This window comes from Podarcis melisellensis (assembly GCF_964234715.1).
Source record: "Podarcis melisellensis genome assembly, chromosome: Z".
Lineage (NCBI taxonomy): Eukaryota > Metazoa > Chordata > Lepidosauria > Squamata > Lacertidae > Podarcis > Podarcis melisellensis.
The window spans coordinates 46,222,380-46,231,150 of NC_138547.1; the positions used below are offsets into that span (position 1 = coordinate 46,222,380).

General features: G+C 46.3%; 1 long non-coding RNA gene across 1 annotated transcript; it reads left to right on the forward strand.

Annotated features, from left to right (window-relative positions):
* Positions 1–4,073: 4,073 nt before the first annotated feature.
* Positions 4,074–7,164, forward strand: LOC309361357. Its single transcript, XR_014164444.1, has 2 exons — positions 4,074–5,275; positions 6,760–7,164. It is a non-coding gene; the product is annotated as an uncharacterized lncRNA (long non-coding RNA).
* Positions 7,165–8,771: the final 1,607 nt, after the last annotated feature.

Consider the following 8,771-nt stretch of genomic DNA (forward strand, 5'->3'; position numbering starts at 1 on the left):
CTGAAATGCAACCTTACCAAGCTGGAATATCCACATTATGCCATATATTTCACCCATACATATCTTGGAAGGGTCAGGCAAATTGATGGGACATGACAGGATTCTCCCCGAGGAAATCATGCGCTTTAAATAGGTGCTGTGTGATTGTGTTCTCTGAGCTAGTGACTGGATCCCAAACCCCCAACCTTCCTCCTCCCCCCTCACCCAATCCAATGCTGTGGTGACCCAACAACAACATCAGCAACCACCCAAGAACCTCCGTACACATTAGAGTGTGTCTCTGTTCATGAACCCAGCTGATCAGTAATTACCTGCTTGAAGCGCTCAGCTCACAGTCCCATCTCCAAATAGCATTACAAAAAAAAAAAAAAAATTACTGGGGCTGCATGCAACAACCATGTATTTAAAACACATGACTTCCCTCCAAATAACACTTGGAATTGCTGTTCATTAAGTGTTTTGGGAACTGTAGCTTTCAGAGGGAAATGGAGTTCTGAGAGAGAGGCAGAGGGGTCTGAGCTGAGTTTTGAATGCTGTAAGCTAACAGCACCTGGGGGTGCAAGGGTGCATCTGAAGAGATGATGTGGGAATAGTCCATTTGCTTTGTTGGAGCAGGAAGAAACTGCTCCTGCTTATGCCGACTGTGTGCATTTGTACAATAGCCTTAAGACATTAGAGAACCGGCTTAAGCCTCCAGTAGGCCGCATCTTCTGAACCCAGGTGTGCATTGTGACTGGATCTTCTACACCACTAGGGGGAATAAACACCACAATGCAACGCTGGATGCTAGGATGTCATGGTCGCCAATGTAGATGGCTCTGGAAGAGGATGAGACGAATTCATGGAGGAGAAGGTTATCAATGGCTACTAGCCATGAGGACTATGCTCTGCCTCCGCAACCAGAGGCAGCAAATGCTTCTGAGTACCAGTTCCTGGAAATCACAGGAGGGGAAATGGCTCTTGTTCTTGAATCCTGATTGCGGGCTTCCCACAGGCACCCAGTTGGTCACTGTGGACAGAGGCTGACCTACGCTCCCTTGTGCCCTTAACAAGGAGCTGCCTTGGGGCAGAGCTACACTCTTTTTTTTTAACATTAACAAATAGTTAAGGAATGGTTCTGATAACCATATAGCCACCTGACATTCTATTTCCAATGCTCACAATGCATTGTTGAAGTATGACACCAGAGGGTGCTGCAGAGCTATCCTGTACCAGAAACCGGGTAGACCATGTGGAAACACAAAAGAAGGGAAAGCAAAGAGGACAATTCCTGTCTTGATGTTTTAGAATGACATTTCTAATATTGTTCTAATAACATTTAAAAGGTGAGTGTAGATCTAGCCTTGGTGCCTCCAAAGCCTGTAAAGACCATGGACTAGAAACTTAAGAAGTTTGCTTTTCAGCGCCTTTTGCCCTTTGTCAGTGACTTTCTCCACGGCCAGTAGGCTCTGCTCTGCTCTGCTCTGCTCCTGCTCCTCTTGTCAGTCCATCTTCCTTCCTGCCTTCCTTCCTTCCTCATCATCTCTGTTTGCTGCTTTCCCTTCTGCTTCTTCCCTCCCATTTTCCTCCTCCTGTAACTCTTGCCCCTCACAGAAGGAGTGCAAGGATGAACAGGTTTCATAGCCACTGTGAACCAGAGTGGAGAGGCATGTTTTGTGCACACACACCCTGGGCCAAAGCCTCGGTACACCCCTGACTGTGAAAACAGATTGCTAGACTCAATGGGCCATTGGCCTGATCCGGCAGGCTCTTCTTGCATTCTTCCTCTCAGCCTGGTGAGCTCCAGAGGTTTTGGACTGCAGCACCCATGATCCCCCCTGTCCTATGGCCTTAACGATGGTGGGACTCATTGGATTTGTAGTATAAAAGACTGGATTAGAACCACTGCACAAAATGGTGGCATTTATCGGCTGGCTGAAAGATCAGCAAGGAACTCAACCACAAAGCCACCACCCTCTTTGTTTCAGCTCCAAGGCCTGCCCCTCTCTCATAAGCCTGTGATTTTAAGAGGCTGAAAAGACAGGCAGCGATTGCTGCCGCCCCAGGGGTTTCTAGAACCAGCAAGTGTTGGGGATGGGTGGCAATGTGTACATGGGAGGACTTGGCTTTATGTTCCTGGATTGCTCCGAAAAAGGCACAGGAGTTCCCACAAAGTGAGCAGAACGTAGGTAGAAGCACGGCTTCCAGGACCCAAGCCAGTGACTGGTGGGAGCTGCAGCTGGGATAGCAGGAGTGGAATGGCTAATTAAAAACCAAACAACTCAATGTGATTTTCCTATTTGCTGAAGCATCTTGTGGTTATTACAACAGTGTTTTTTTGGCCCAGCAGGCAGCAGGAAACTTGGATGGAAGGGAGCAAGCCATCTGGGTTTCAGTGAACACACTCTCACAAGGCCGTGCTGGAGAAAGTGGGGGGGGGCTCCCCCCCCACAGAACTCGCAAAGGTGCTTCATTTAGCAGCAGAGGAAGAGCTGAGCCGCTTTGGAGGCACAACGCAAGAGATCAGCATAATAAGGAAGGATGGGGAGACAAGTTCAGTTCAGTCCACGTTTTAAATGCAGAGCGACCTAATTCACGCTCCCTGAAACAATACACAACCCCAAGCACAGCTGCCCTTTGAAATTTGCACTTCCAAATATTGCGCGGCAGCTGTCCAACTAAAAAAAGTGCACATATTTTTAAAAAACACATATATTAGTGAAAATAACCAGCAAGCATGTGTTACACAGGGGAATGTGCATAAGAAGGGTGCTAAAATGCTGATGATTTTCATGAGGACTTAAAAATGTGAAAATATGAAAATTAAGATTAGGAAAAAGAAAAGAAAAGGAGATAAAATGAAACTGACAGATCTGTCCATTCCCTGTCCATTCACCAAGGAGGAAGAGGTGGGAATTTTCAGCATGAGTTAGGAGTCCTGACAGGGGCCAGTATTACAAGGATCCCAACTGTATACCAGCCTTTTTGGGAGCATGATGGAACAGGCACTCCAGGCTGCTACAGACAAAGCTACAAGCAGGCCTGTGAGTTTTGCAGCCACACAATACGAAGCTGGAAGACAAAGGGCTCTTTGAAGCTCTGACACTGAACAGGTACACTGAACTGGAATGGGGACCCCAGACCCAAAGGCTGAATGTGGCTGCCTCATTCCTTCCTACCTGGCCTCTGAGACTTTTCACAAGTCCGTGCCCCTCACAAACTCTTTGTCCAGTGCTTTCACCTAGCTCAGCTGCAACATATGATGATGATTTAAGGCTAAGCAGTGCTTTTCTTCTAGAAAAATGGTCTGGTCCTCACCATGAGGTTGATACAGTAAATGCCACACTTTAAACCAGTGCTTTTACTTCTAGGGGGGGGGGGGAAGTGCCATTACTGCGTACCCTTGAATACCCCCAGAAAAAAGCACTGAGGCTAAGGCGTAAACCCTATACAAATCTGGGATTCCCTAAGACAGCTGGATGACTACGCCTCCTTCCAGCAACTCCTGCAGCCAAGCTGGCGACAAACATATACCTCTGCTTTCCTTTGCACCACATCAGCAAGGCAGAGAATGGAAGCCTTATCACGTGGGCAGCCCAGGATCTCCAGACACGCCGCCCAGGCTTGTGCCCCGGGGAGGTCACTTCAGTGCTGCTAATGCGGCGGTTTGACTTTACCGCCAGAGGCGCACTCCATTGTTTCTTGAGAGTCGAGACAGACGGATGCCAAGAACATCACTCAGAATTCAACTCCCTTGTGTCCAATAGTCCCTAATCCCAGGTAAGTGATCACGGGATCACAGCTGAACTTGTCAACACAGCATGTAGTAATGAGGGGCTAGTTTCTGCTTCCACCCTCAATTCATTTACTCTTGAGTTCTGGGACAGACCCCCCAACATGATGTTATTTATCGTTTCCTGGCTTATTAAAGAGATTTTATACCCCACCAGGGCAGAGTATGGCATAAAATAAATTAGGGTTGCCTTATTTTTGGGCAAAGCTGTTGAGCTTTTTTCAGTTTTGCCCAAAGCTGCTGAGCTGCCATACGTCCGGAAATTCCCAGAAAAAATTGTCTATTTCCACCCAGGCACTGCTTCCGCCTGCATCATTGCAGATATATCTGGGAAATTCCTGACGTACGGCAGTCCTTATGGAACTGCCAACATATACCGTATTGTTCGCTCTATAGGACGCACTTTCCCCCCTCCAAAATTAAGGGGAAATGTGTGTGCGTCCTATGGAGCGAATGCAGGCTCCTTGGCTTCAGCGATAGCAACGCGAAGCCTCCGAAGCGCAGAGGGCGTGCTCCCAGTCCCACCAGGAGATGCTGGGGACTGAGCCTGATGCCTTCTGCATGCTAAGCAGTTGTTCTACCACTGAGCTGTGGCCCTAGCTCACAATATTGCTGTCAGGATAAAATGGAGAAGGTGGAGGCTGAAGTGTGTATGCTCTGTGGAGGAAAGGTGGGATGGAAGTATAAGGAGGAATAAAGTATGTAAACTAGCCTATAAGGGAATCAACTACAGTATATTTTTAACTTACTCGCCAAATAATTTGTATATAAATTATAAAAGTGGTATATAAATTTTGTTAAATAAAAAAGAGGAAATGTTCAGACTTTCAAACAGTATGTTATGCCTGAGCCTTCAATGCTGAAACTCCCAACAGCATTTTCATGCTCACAAACACCTGATGAAGGAACCATTGTGACATAACCCATTCAAGCAGAGTGAAGGGGCAACAGGCTGTCAACAGTGGCAGTAGTTGGGGGCTCCCATCTATGAAAAAGCCACAGAAAGTCTTTTCATACTCCCTGAGGAATTAATCCCTTATTTAACGTCCATAATTGCTGGATCGATTTAACAGGACTGGAGCTAACATTTGCTTGGATTTGGCACCATTGATAGGGAACTGCCTGCTGCGTCCTCCGCTCTGAAGTCACCCTGGTCTTTGGGCCTCCAGCCCCTTCTTCATCATGTCCAACCCATCTAAGAGGCGTATGATACTGGTGTTCCACTGGGTTAGGAAGAAGCCCCTGACAGAGAAGCCGTGCTCCACCATCTCGGCCAGACTTTCTGCCTCTGCACCGGCTTGCAACAATCCTCACATTTCACCCTACTTCACGAGGAGCAAGACACAACCCGCCCCGCTCAGGAGGTCCAGCAGGCGCAAGGTGCTGCGATTGCCGAATCTCACCGACCCCAACTTTTTAAGATCCGTCATTGGCAGCGTTGGCCGGAAGAGAGCCCGCAGGCGTGGCAAGCAAAAGAAGACTCCAGCGGGAACAGGAAAAGGGGTGAGGGCTAGGCTAGAGGCAAGAAGGCTCCAAAGCTATTTGCGGGGTGGGATTGCTTTGGAAGATGCCTTCTCACAATCTCTACCCTTGAACCACGTAAGGACATCAGAAGTGCCTGCTGGATGAGGCCACATTGGCCTGTCTAGTCCAGCACCCTGTTCTCACAGTGGCCAACCAGAGGCCTGTGGAAACAAGAGCATTCTGTATTCCCTTCCTGCATCTTCCAGCAACTACTGTTCACAAACGTTACTGCCACTGACTGTGGAGATAGAGCATAGCCATCGTGCCTAGTGGCCATTGATAGCCTTTCCTGCATAAAACCATCCAAGTTGGTGGCCGTCACAGCTTTCTGTGGGATTGAGCTTCCAGAGGGGTAGCTGAGCATGCCTGCTGCAGGAAAAACAGGCATTAAAAGCACATTTCTCCCAAAGAATCCTGGGAACTGCAGTTTGTAAAGGGTGCTACAAATAATAATAATAATAATAATAATAATAATAATAATCAAGCAGTATTTAAATTCTATGGAATAAATAAAAATCATAAGAGTGCCCAACTATTAAAAGCACAGCGCTCCATCCCCTGAAGCCAAGATGGCCTTCTGCACATGCCCAGAGGCTGCCTGTTCTTCTCACTCTTGCCCAGGCCATATATTAGCAGCTGTTTGGAGGCCAATAGGAACTGCTGCCGCTGCAGCAATGGTGGAGGCACCAGCAGAATGCCTTTATGAGCAGCTGCCTGGAGCAGGCTTAGCACGGCTGCACTCCAGCCAGAGCCAATTCCAGACCTGCAGCTGGAAGTTGTGCAACAGCACCTAAAGGTCTGCACTGGAGGCAGTCTGCATTCAGCAGAAGCGCTCGATCTGTTGCAAAGTCATGTAGGGCAGCCGAGGAAGCTGCAGCCCAGCTGTTGCAAGGCTTGTCAAAAGTGGGGAGCAGGAGCCAAGGCTTCTGTGGGCAGGGCTGCAGAGGGGTCAGAGAGAATTGGAAGCCCCACGCTGACCCCAGGAAAGGGGATAATAAGCTGTGACGTACAAATCCTTGTGAGGCATGTTCTTGTCTGTGTCATGGTGTTCCTCTTATTTACCTATTCCCTGGGCCGGAATAGGTAAATAAGAGAAACTCTGGGCATGCACAGGATGTGTAGCTCCGCAGCTGGCATCTAGGACTAGATGGTGAGCCTTCGAAGGGACCCTACTAGATAGGCTTGCCATAATTCAAAAAGTGAAAATCCACACACAAGTTTTTGAGCTATTTTAAAGAAGATTCACCATAACCTACACTTCCTACATGGGTTGCCATATGTCTGGATTTTCCCAGACATTGCAGTGATTTTCACCTGGACACTGTTTCCGATGGGCAAATCCTAGCTACGTCCAGGAAATTCTGGACCTATGGCCAACCCTATGCCTAAGACCTGACAATTTTTTAAAAAAAACACACAAAAAAGAAATTATTCACTGCTTCAATTGCTTTTTTTTTTAATAGAAAGTGCAGAGCACAACTTCTCCTGGAATCCATGGCCTCGGACCTGGAAGGTGTCTCCACCCAATTCCTCAAGAGTGAAGAACCACTGAAGGGTGTCTGTGGTGAGAGAGAGGTTCTCTTCGCATGCTCAGATGACCTCTTTTTAGATGACTTCTGCCCCTATTCTTGGACTGGAAGGCTCTGGGGAGAAAACCTGTTCCCGCAGAGGGCAGAGCCTTGGCTGTACTTAGGTCAGCAGGTCAGATGCAGAAGGCAACCTGGGTGGTGGTATCTTGATCGGGTTCAGGCTCAGCCCCCGCCACATGGCTCCACTGGTTAATTAGTTGCCCTCTGTGCTGGGCTTAGCATCCTCTCAGTGCAACCAATTACTGCTGGGATAATTAAATTTAATGCAGCAGTTTGTTATCTAAATGTCTCTAATTGCATCTAAGTGGCAAAGAAATGCGTTTTGGTGCAGCCGCTGCCTGGAGAACTGAGTCCGTAAACCCACCCCCCAAAACACACACACTAACTCTTTGGAGAAGTACCCTCACTGGACTCTTAGGTGGGAGGCTGGTTCAGGCTAGGGCTGCTGGGGGCAGGGAATGGTTTGGATGTGGGTGCCACACAGCAGTGGAGGGGGGAGGGTAACATTATTATTAATTGATTAATTGGCTTTATATTCCACCACGTTCCTCCAACAAGCTTGAGGTTGTGTCCATGGTCCCACTGTTGTAAAAAAAAAAATTGCCCTTTTCCCTTATGGGGTATCCAAGAGCCCATATAGAGTCCTTACATAGGTTCCCTATTGGTAGGAGAGAATAACAGAGGCCAACCAGAGAATACTGAGAAGCAAAGCAGCTAGTAAGCCTGATCTTTATTGATCTGTTGCAACAGGGTGCTCCCCTCACACGCAGGAGAGAGGAGGGACCCAGAAAAATGGCATGCAAGGCCTTATAAAGATTTTTGAAATTCTCATTGTGTAGATCAAGACCACCCCCAGAAACATCATACATACATCACAGAAGGGGTGTAACCTATTTTTTAAAAAATAATATTTATAGTTTAAAGATTACAAAAAGAAGAAAAAAATTTAAACAAGACAAAACAATACACTGCAAAAACAAAAAACACTCCAAAAAACATTAAATTAACAAAACAAAACAATTAAAAACACATCCAGTAATTTCAATATCTTATCTTTCATCACTTGTTTCAGCAACTTCCTCACACCTCCCTTTTTGTATTCCACTTCAATTAACTGTTTCAGCAATTCCTTTCCATCTTCCTCTATTTTCTGTCCTGTATTTATCTTAACATATTCTAATCTTATTTTGCCCTTTAATGCATTAACAATCTATTTGTACTTAGTTCCTTATAACATTTCTGCTAAAGCCATATAACTTCATTCCAACATTTTTCTAATATTCTTTGATTTTACAGTATTTCTGTAAATAATCTTTAAATTTTTTCCAGTCTTCTTCCACCGACTCTTCTCCCGGGGCTCGGATTCTGCCAGTCATTTCCGCCAGTTCCATATAGTCCATCAACTTCATCTGCCATTCTTCCCGGGTGGGTATATCTTGTGTCTTTCAATGCTTCGCAATGAGTATTCTTGCTGCTGTTGTCGCATACACAAAAAAAGTTCTGTCCTTCTTTGGCACCAATTGGCTGACCATGCCCAGGAGAAAGGCCTCTGGTTTCTTCAGGAAGGTATATTTAAATACCTTTTTCATTTCATTATAAATCATCTCTCAGAATGTCTTGATCATTGGGCATGTCCACCAAAGGTGAAAGAATGTACCTTCAGTCTCATTACATTTCCAACATTTATTGTCAGGTAAATTATAAATTTTTGCAAGCTTGACTGGTGTCATGTACCACCTGTAAATCATATTCATTAGATTCTCTCTTAAGGCATTACATGGTGTAAGCTAAGACCACCCCTCAGATACATCACACCTACTATTAAGTTGTGGGTTGACATAGCAGCCGGCACAGTGATTTCTTCAAGTAGCTCTTTATTTTGTAAG